At 37.8% G+C, this 9,982-nt stretch overlaps 2 pseudogenes across 1 annotated transcript; both read right to left on the reverse strand.

Moving 5' to 3' along the window:
* Nucleotides 1-2,029: 2,029 nt before the first annotated feature.
* On the reverse strand, nucleotides 2,030-3,679 carry LOC146495070 (uncharacterized; annotated as a pseudogene).
* A 2,870-nt stretch (nucleotides 3,680-6,549) lies between these two features.
* Nucleotides 6,550-9,743, reverse strand: LOC146495071 (uncharacterized; annotated as a pseudogene). Its single transcript, XR_014871625.1, has 3 exons — nucleotides 9,331-9,743; nucleotides 7,889-7,978; nucleotides 6,550-7,270 (listed from the first exon to the last, which is right to left on the reverse strand). The product of XR_014871625.1 is annotated as an uncharacterized LOC146495071 (transcript).
* Nucleotides 9,744-9,982: the final 239 nt, after the last annotated feature.

Consider the following 9,982-nt stretch of genomic DNA (forward strand, 5'->3'; position numbering starts at 1 on the left):
TCATTAAGCAGTTTCAGATTGAAGTAGCAGCAGGAGAGAGAGAGAAGAGGCAGTTGGTCTGTATATCGGTTGTTAAGCTTAACGCGGGAATGCTTTACAAACATTCAGAGATGAACTTACACACTTGCTTTACTTCTCTCTGAGATAACTTCCTCGGAGATGAAATGTTTGCTAGCAGGCTACAAATACACACAGCCGCTCTATCACGTGACCACACTGCTCCGGCTCACCATGTCGCCAAGTTTTGTGAGGTGCTTTTTTGATATTTAATGGATCGGATTACATTTTTTATTTCTCTCCGATATCCGATCCAGTAATTGAGGTCTGTATCGGACCGATACCGATACGTAATATCGGATCGGTCCATCTCTAATTGTGACACTATGGTACAAGGTACACAATGTATGAAAAGATCTTTACTGCAGATACTACTATGGCTCTGCAGATTTTTTTCTTTTATTTTAACCTATGTTGCCTCACCTTGAGGTTGGCAAATCAGTTTTGGTGAACTATCTCAAGCATTTTAACAGTTTCTGTTGTGCCTGTCACTATTCCCTGTCTGTTTTCTTACCTGGTTCTTCCTGACCTTGTACTTTCTCCTCACGTTCCCCTCTTTCCTCCTCTCTCCCTCTTTGGACTGACAATCATACACAAATAGATTGTATTCAATTAGATGAAAAAATTACATTAATATGAAAAAAATATATTATTAACCTTGACCATCCTTTAAAATTTATACCAATCCTTTGCCCTTCGTACCCAAGCGGGTACCAAGACAAAAGGTGATATAGCAATATCATATATGATTTTTTTTTTTTTTTCACATCAGATCTTTTAAACAACTTCAGACCTAACCACAGATATAAAGTTTTTCATTATTTTTTAAATATTTTTTAGTTTTTTATGGCTTTATTGTTATAAAAAACCCTGTTTTTTGGGGGTGAAAAACCCATAATATGCAATATTTTCAAAAAATTAGTTGCAAATGGAAAAATTTGGCATGGGGTTATTACAACCTTGAATAGGTAAATAATTCATAACAACATTGATTTGGATGCATTATTATTTTTGGAGCAATAAGAGTTTTTCAAATTTACACCCATCCTTTGCCTTTCGTACCCAAACGGGTCCCCTGACAAAAGGTGATATAGCAATATCATATATGATTTTTTTTTTCATTTTTTTTCACATCAGATCTTTTAAACAACTTCAGACCAAACCACAGATATAAAGTTTTTCATTATTTTTTAAATATTTTTTAGGTTTTTATGGCTTTATTGTTACAAAAAACCCTGTTTTTTTGGGGTGAAAAACCCATAATATGTAATATTTTCAAAAAATTAGTTGCAAATGGAAATATTTGGCATGAGGTTATTACAGCCTTGAATAGGTAAATAATTCATAACAACATTGATTTGGATGCATTATTATTTTTGGAGCAATAAGAGATTTTCCAAAATTACACCCATCCTTTGCCTTTCGTACCCAAACGGGTCCCCTGACAAAAGGTGATATAGCAATATCATATATGATTTTTTTTTCATTTTTTTTCACATCAGATCTTTTAAACAACTTCAGACCTAACCACAGATATAAAGTTTTTCATTATTTTTTAAATATTTTTTTTAGGTTTTTATGGCTTTATTGTTACAAAAAACCCTGTTTTTTTGGGGTGAAAAACCCATAATATGCAATATTTTCAAAAAATTAGTTGCAAATGGAAATATTTGGCATGAGGTTATTACAGCCTTGAATAGGTAAATAATTCATAACAACATTGATTTGGATGCATTATTAATTTTGGAACAATGAAAATTTATTGCAAAAACAAACTGAACTAAGCTAAACAAACAAAACAACAAACTGAACAAAGATGTTATTTACATCTTATAACATGAACAAACTGAACTAAGCTTAACAAACAAAAGAACAAACTGAACAAAGATGTTATTTACATTTTATAACATGAACCGCAAAGCATTTTCCAATGCACTTTGCAGACCGGGGCACCACATTTGCAGCAGCTCGTTCAGATTCTCCTGCGCCTTTTACACGATGTGCACTGGTTTCGTATCAGGGAACGCTGCTGCTTCTCCTCCTCCTGCTGCTGCTCCTGCTGCCCCTGCTGCTGATCTTTGCCCTGGGCCTGTAACACCAGGCTGGCTGCAAATGGTGTTCTGGGGAGCCGTGTTCTCTTCACCATTGTTGGGGTGATAAGGGCTCTGCCAACCTCGTCAATGAACAGACGCCGCCTGTAGCGCTTTCCTCTGTTCCACTCTGGTTCTACAGCGGTGAAGAGGATGAAAGCATTGTAGAGGCTGACATCGATCATGTGGTAGAGCAGACACATGGGCCACCTACGTGTCTGCCGACGGCAGGAGTAGGTGCCACAAACCTGCAAAACAAAAAGAAATGATCAGATGACATGAATAGATTTATACAGCCATAGGCAAGAGATTCTTTCTGCCTGTGGGCGTCAAACTAGACACCCCCCCGTAACTATCAAAACTATCATAATCACATTATCTGACTTTATCAGTTATAACGATTAGAAACAGTAAACAATTTGGCAAATGAATGACTTATAATTGTGCTCAATTCCTCTGCAAGAGGAAATGAAGTAAAAAAATTGTCAGTGGTGACTGTGTGGCCCTGCAGCCCCTCTGTTAACTCCAGCACCACCCGCATGCCTTGGTTCATCTCTCTGTTCGCTGATGCAGACTTTCCCGTATAGACTTGAAGCCTCCAGGCATAGGAGGTCTGCACATCGCAGAGGGCCCAGATCTTCAACCCATATTTAGCCGGTTTGGAGGGCATATACTGCTTGAATGAACAGCGGCCCTTAAAAGGGACCAGCTGTTCATCTACACAGATATCCCTCCCTGGGTTGAAAACTTTGGGCAGGCGGTCGCTCCACTTGCTCCATAAATCTTTTATTGGAGTCAGCTTGTCCCCCCTGTAGCGACCTGGACGAGAAAGTCGATCATCGAATCTGATTGCCAGATTAATTTGCGCAAATCTTTTCTTCGACATGGTGGCAGGAAAAAGAACTCGTCCTGTCTCCCCATCCCACAGGCTTGTTGTTGATTCATGTTGGGACCTGTACAGGCCAGCCAGGACCAGAAGCCCCATGTAGGCTCGCAGCTCCTCCTCATCTGTGTCCTTCCACTCTTTCACCGACCTCTTGCCCTGCAGGTTTGTAAAATGCAGGATTAACTGCATAATGTCCTCTGCAAAAAAAAGGTTGAATGTGCTCACAGGGCTACTGATCCTAGCAATCGCATAATGCGTTGGTCCTGGGGTCAAAATGGGAGGAGGAAAAAATGGTAGGACCTCTTCATGGGTGGGTTGCCACATGAATTCTCCATTTTTAGATCTCCAGTCTTGTCTCTTCCTCCTGCTCTTCCTCCTCCTCCTCAGACGAGCTGCAAAGCTCCTCGGTGCCTGGCATATATTCCTCCCCTTCTTCGCTGTCAGAAGTATCTCCACTGCCTGAGGTATCATTTTCACTTTCGGAAGAGTGCAAAACTGCAGCAACAGCCTCCTCTAAACTGAGTGTGCGCTTCATGGTGTCTGTGCAGAAATGACCACTAAGACCAGGCTGCAAAGTATTCTCATAGACTTCAAAGGTGCACCTGCATAAACATGCTATACCATGCATCCAATAAGAGAGAGGAGGCTCTCTCTTGATCAAGAAAAAACATAAACACAGTCCCTTTGGCCTGATCTCTCTCCCTCTCTCTCTCTCTCTCTCTCTCTCACTCACACACACACACACACACACACACACACACACACACACACACACACACACACACAGACACACACAATACCATTTTATGGTGGTTAGATGTTTTATTGTCATGCATTTTGCAAGGTAAGATAACCACGTCCTGCATTCAAAACCACTGAAAATGTCTATGGTGGTGCTGTGCCTAATATTGTGCTCATTTGATCCAAAACCTATTTTTCCTTTATTATTCCTCTAGGCAGAGGCTTAGATCCATTAGGTATTCACGAGAAAAGCATTATCACATGTCAGGATTACAGTATATCGAAAATATGTGATTATAATGGGAGTCAATGGGGCCCAAGCGGGTACAAGGGTAACAGGAGGTAGTAAATATGTGAATCTCCTTTACTATGCACCACACCATAGAGGGGATCATTGAATTTAAAAAAATAATCCTAAAATACACATCCTGGCCAAGTATCATGCAACTGGTCTTTAAAATGACTGATATATTGAGAATCAAAAATCCAAAAGTACCCAAGCGGGTACCATTTTTCGCTAGGGTAACACGATCACTAATAAAAAAAAGTCCTCTTACAGTTTACTTTCAACCAAAAGGCAAATAACCAAACCACATGAACATCTAATAAAAGATATAAACACTGATCCAACATTATCCTTTATTGACGGATCATTTGTTCTTACACTTTTACCTGAATGTTGTTCCTGGGTTTAATATCAGCACATGCACATATGACAAAATAACCAACTTCTCTCATTCCATTTCAAACAGGACAGTGGCAACAACAGTAGGCTATGGACAATTTTAAATTTTAGATTTTAAATAGGCTGCATAAATTTCAATGGGAGCAACAGGACGGTCAAATGTTGCTGATTTTACTACAGAGCAGGACGGATTGTAGGGTAGCAAACATCGTCGGAAAACACGTTTTCAACACTGCAGGTTACCTGGGTGTAATGTTTCTCAGCTAAAAGGAAACATGGTCTGACTCCTACCTAAATATATAAAGAGCAACTGAAGGTTAAATGCAGTTAACATGTCCTGTTTTAAGCCAGGCACTTACACCTCCGCTCCGCTGCGTCTAAGCTACCTTCGCTCTGGCAGCAAGGGGCTAGAGCCAGAGTAGGGGAGAGGCGTGTGACAGCAAAGAAATGATTGCTCAAATATAAGTTACCTTACTTTTTCTATGAAGTTTATATGTTTGTAAAAAATAAAGTAAATCATCTGCTCTAAACAGGTTTAAATAGACTCAAGTTTCCTTTTATAATTTTCTTGAAAACGTGTTTTTGGGGTGTTTTGCAAAACTGTGAGTTTCCTCAGTTACCCACTTTTTCACTTCACTTAAAAAAACTTGCAGATCTGGCATATTGATCTCAGGTTTGATAGCGTATCTGTGGACAGTCAGCTTAAAGAAGAATTTGCAAAGTTCATTGTATTTATTTAAGATAATTTTTGACAGTCACAGCTGTGGCACATAAATTATTTTTATAAGACATTTATCACAGACTATAGACTGACAGGACTACGAGAAACACCTTTTAGTTATTGTTCCTTTTTAGTCGTCTAAAAAAATGTTAATATAAAAGCATAGGTTTATCTGTTTTAAAGACACAGATAATTTAAGACACAATTACACAAGTATATTTCAAGAAGACATTGTAAGCAAACATTTAGGGGCTGTCGTTTCACATGTTGCTCCTCCTATCAAGCGTTAGAGTCACCTTCCAGGTTTCCAGGTCACTTACTCAGTATATGTACTTGGACTGTACAATACATTACATTACAATACATTAAAAATCTTTATTTCTAGACATATAGCACTGACTGGAGTTCATAATTTGAAGCATTAAAAGTCGGATTCTGTAACAAAAAAATAAATGATTGTGATTGTTGATTTCTTGCTAGTTATTAACTTTTACCATTGCATTTACCATCATTGCAGCTTCTGATGATTTCTTTGATTTTAATATTTGTCCAGAGCTTCATCTATAATAACTGTAAGGTTAACAGTACTCTTGTCTGAATTATCTCTGTGTTTATGTGTGTGTGAGGGAAGACTCTCTAACAGAGTCCCAAAAGTCCAACACATGTTATCCTGTTTTTAGAGACATAATTTGTGCAGCATATACAGAATCTAACCAAACATTAAAGGATTATTCAGCCTTCTAATCTCTCTAATTTATTGTGTTTTACAATGATGGACATGGTCGTCCATACAGAAGATAATCAGTATTAAGACATCAGTCACAGCTGAATTTCTTTTTAATCTTGCATTAGTCCCACTTGTCCAGCAGATGTCCTTGTTATGTCTTCTGCACATCTTGCTTGTTTGTACGTCTCAACCATGCTTTGACCAGATCATTCAGCCTTCCTTCTTTTATTTAAAACTATGAACCATTTAATCCAGTAGACCATGTACACTGAAAAAAAATTGGAGTGACATTTACTTAAAAAAAGCTAGGCAACTTTTTCCACACAGAAAGTGCTTGTAATCTTTACTCGGGCTATTTCTAAGTAATATTTACTTACTAGAACCATCTATTTTTTATGTGAAATACACAAGTAAATTGCACTGGCAATACTCATCTATAGATTGTAACTTTTACTCAGAATACCATTGCATCCAATTACAAAACCCAAGTGAACATTGCTGATATTTCTTTATGTTTCTTACTCATCTTTTCTTTGTTATATTCTATGTAATTATTAAGTAATATTTATTATGAATGTACTAGTTAATATTAATCGAATTGAATAAATATTCTTATTATTCTATTAAATAATAAATCAATATTTTCCAAAACAAATATTTACAGCTTAAGGGACACTTTTATTTCACAGTTGAAATGGCATAGATATATTTAAAATATCTACATAACATTATAACCACAAAAAACATGGCCATAGAACTTCTTGCTCGCAAATTTCAAAACAGAGCATATACACATATACAAAAAAAAAAAACATGCTATTCAAAAACTCAGTGTGCACTGTCCCCTTTCTTCTAATCAACTTTCAGAACACATACATCAACTCTGTCCATTAACAGTTGCAATCACTACCTTTGCAGACATTCTCAGAACGTTCAGGACAGAAAGAACTTGTATAAAACTGAGCAACACTTGAAATTACTGTCAGAAAACAGACAAAATGCAAACAAATTAATTGTGCTGGACAAAAGCACAAATAACACTGGAACACTCACGCTAAAAGTTTCTTGTGGAGAGACTGGAACTTTGGTGACATTTTAAGGATGTCAAGCTCAAGAAACAGCTTCTGAAATACCTCAAACGTATATTTCAGTTTCAGTGGGTAACTTAAGTTGACAGCATAGATGACACCCATGAGCAGGAGGCAAGCGTTTGTCACACTTCCGCAGTCCTCCAGAATTTGTCCCCTCAATGATGACCGACACGTTCATAGGATCTTGGTTTTCCTGTGCCACATTGGGATGGATTATGGATCTTCATCATGTGATTACTGCAGTCCTCTTTCAATGCTTCTTGGCTGACGTCCTGTGAAAACAAACAAACCACAATTAGACCTAACTAGAATAGATTCCAAGTAAAAGAAAAGGTTAAGAGAAAAAAAATGTAAAAATAAAAAAGAGGTATACTTAATTTAGTATACTCAAATCAAACAATATTCATATGGCACTTTTCATACGTAAAGTTACAGAACGTGCTTCACAGAGGCTGACCCTCAGACAAAGAAAATCACTTTTGGGGGCCATCCAGCCTGGAGCTGTCCATGGGACGGCACGCGTGTTGGTAGACCAGAACCATTAAATCATTAAAATAGGTTATAAAGGTATAATCAAATTAAATACTCTTTTGCTCATAAAATAAAGTTAATAAGTGATCGTTAAATAGTCAGAAAAAAATCAGACAAAAGGCAAGTTAAAGTTTAAGGCAGATAAGATAAAGATTAAATATGATTTAAAAAATAAAGGGTAAGAGCATAAAGATTTAAGAAATTAGTTAAAAGCCTGATTAAAAATATTAATCTTGAGTCTTTTTTAAAAAACATCACGAGTGTAGAGAATCTTTGACCTTCAATATATCATCACAAGTGAAGACCAGATTATAAGGTTAGACAATAATTTTAATACAGTCATTATGATCATCAGATACCTGATGGTCTTTGATCAGCTCCTCTCCACTCTCTCCAAGATACTCAACTAAGCAACGAATGATAATGTCCCTTCTGCCATCGACATGATGCTATTAAACCCAAAAAGAAAATTTATTGCAGAAAATACACAACATAACATATGTAACATACATAACAGCACATACAGATGTAAACAGAAAGTTACCCATGGAGAATGTAAGCCTGCAGCTACATTCTAACGTTGTGAAGTGTGCAACTTAACATGAATTTCTCAACGATGTGTGTTAAGACAAGAGTCCAGTGCATGTCATAATCTGTGGGTCCAGAAACTGTCTCTGCCCAGTGAGGAAAGTTTTTTGTCTCATCACTGGACATGCAAATGAATTTTTCGCAACATATCAGTACCTCCTATCACAATATTAACCAGTCAAGGACAGGAATTCCCACACACAAGAGTAATATTTTGGGAAATAATTGTATTGGAGTCTATGGGCAGCAGGAAGGGATCTCGCCGCACTCAGAGGGTCACTTTGAAAATTCTGTAAATTTTTCTGCTTTTGAGCGCATATTAAGGGAGAGATGACAGGTTTGTATACACTTGTATAGACAATCATGTGCATAAATTGTTAATTGTGGCCACAGTGTCAGGATCAGGAGAACAGTTTCAGCCAACACAGACACTGATCAGATTAAAGGACAAGTCCAGTATTTTACACTTAAAGCCCTGTTTTCAGTTTATGATGAAATCGAACGATTTTGATTGAAATTTGGACACATGCTGCTGGCCCGAGCTTTTTTGGTTTCTGTGGTAGCACACCCCCACCTCCACAATGCCTTCATAGGTGCACTGGAACAATCCTTTCTAAAACGCATAAAACTGTCGTTTACAAAGACGTGAAACTCACCGAGTGGTCAGGAGTGTTCACTGATATGTTCACACAAAAATCGCTGCAAAAGATACTTTCCAACTGGTTTTTATTGTAGTTTTTGTCCAACTCCATTGACTTTTATTAGATGTGCTGTGATGTACGGTATTAGTCTGCCGCTATTCTATTCTATTATTCAAGCTCTCGGCGGAAGAATGTACAGGTGTGAGGCGTTTGAAAAAAATAGGTCCACAGTTTTACAACAAATGGTAAAACACCTGTTGGAAAGCATTTTTGCAGCGATTTGTGTGTGAACATATCAGTGAACACCCCTGACCACTCGGTGAGTTTCACGTCTTTGTATGAAGCCATTGTGGAGGTGGGGGTGTGCTACCACAGAAACCAAAAAAGCTCGGGCCAGCAGCATGTGTCCAAATTTCAATCAAAATCGTTCGATTTCATCATAAACAATCTGAAAACAAAGCTTTAAGTGTAAAATAACAAACTTGTCCTTTAAATAAGAGTGATACATTCTCAGTGTGTATGACGTCATCTTTTCCATTAGATTATGTAATTAAAATAATTTAAAATTTTACCTTATTCAGTGAGTCCAACATTGGTTTTATTTTGGTCCCTGCAGTCCCGCCCTTCCTTCGAAATAACTCCAGGAGTTTGGTGGTGTACCAGTCCAATCTGGACAAAAACGTTCGCTCCAGATGAATTGTGGTTATTCGCTTAAACTCCTCTTTGATCTGAAATGAGAGATAAAAACACAAAATCATGTCAAAGATGACTCATGAGATCTCACATACACTTAGTAGCTGCATGAACAAGAACTGGATTTACCTGATTTACACAGAACAGAGAAGGCCACCTCTCTAAGAGGTCTTGGATTGCGGGGCAATCCTTGACAACCTCTTTTCTTCTCATATCGAAAGACTTCTCCATTTTCTCATTAATTGCCCTCTCATTGTGCTTCTTCTTCATTTCCTTCAGCAAATCTAGTCTCTCCATCTCCATCCCCTTGCCATCATTTTCATAAGCTTGCTTTCCTGCTTCCAGTGCAAGGTCTATATCATAAGAGAAGTCTGGTATTTCAAACTTAAATGGCCATGGCTTAGACCTGTAGGATGGTCCACTCTCATCTGGGGAGGACAACAGGATTGTGTCGCATACAGATGAGGAGGAGCTTGCTTCTGTAGATAATGGAACTGGAGATTCGACTTCTGACATGTCCACAGTAGTGAG

The sequence above is a fragment of the Neolamprologus multifasciatus genome, chromosome 20 (assembly GCF_963576455.1).
Source record: "Neolamprologus multifasciatus chromosome 20, fNeoMul1.2, whole genome shotgun sequence".
NCBI classification, from domain to species: domain Eukaryota; kingdom Metazoa; phylum Chordata; class Actinopteri; order Cichliformes; family Cichlidae; genus Neolamprologus; species Neolamprologus multifasciatus.